Raw genomic sequence first — 613 nt, 5'->3', positions numbered from 1 at the left:
TGGTCCCTCTTTTCCTGTGGAGATATAAACAATACCCTCCCCTTGGGTGGGTTAGCGCGCCGTGGCCCCGCTACCCATTTCTTCCTTATTTCTTATCTCTCCCCCTCACATGAGTTAATATGTGTCTAGCCTTAAGTTAATTATTTAAATTCCCCTTTTCTCCCAACTATGGTAACTCATGGTTCTTTCTGCAAAAAATTCCTTTCCTGATTTTTCATAATAGTTGTTTCATACAAGATTTGTCTTCTAGTGATCAAATTATTTCACTTAAACTTTCTGCAGGTTCAGCATGGAAAATAAATCCTTTACCTATTCTTGAGTTAACTTGCATTACAGTCCTAAGAAGAATATCCCAACCACTGTCTCTTTAGTAATTAATTCAACTTGAATTTATCCAATAAATTACATACCTTAATGAGTTTTATGATTCACTGAAATAAAAGGAAGTCAAAACACTCTAAAGGGTAACATAAGATTAATTATATGTATTTGGAAAAAGTAATAATGGAATGTTGGGAAACTGTTTTTATTATTTCCATGTCAAAATACAGATTATCACAGGTGCAATTTTGGCTGCTGGAAGATTTTCTGGTAATGTGGGGAAACCTCCAGA

This window comes from Echinops telfairi, unplaced genomic scaffold, assembly GCF_000313985.2.
Source record: "Echinops telfairi isolate 266 unplaced genomic scaffold, ASM31398v2 ScPeMD7_41;HRSCAF=154, whole genome shotgun sequence".
Classification (NCBI taxonomy): Eukaryota; Metazoa; Chordata; class Mammalia; order Afrosoricida; family Tenrecidae; genus Echinops; species Echinops telfairi.
The sequence above is the reverse complement of the archived record's forward strand: the minus strand, read 5'-3'. Positions refer to the sequence as shown.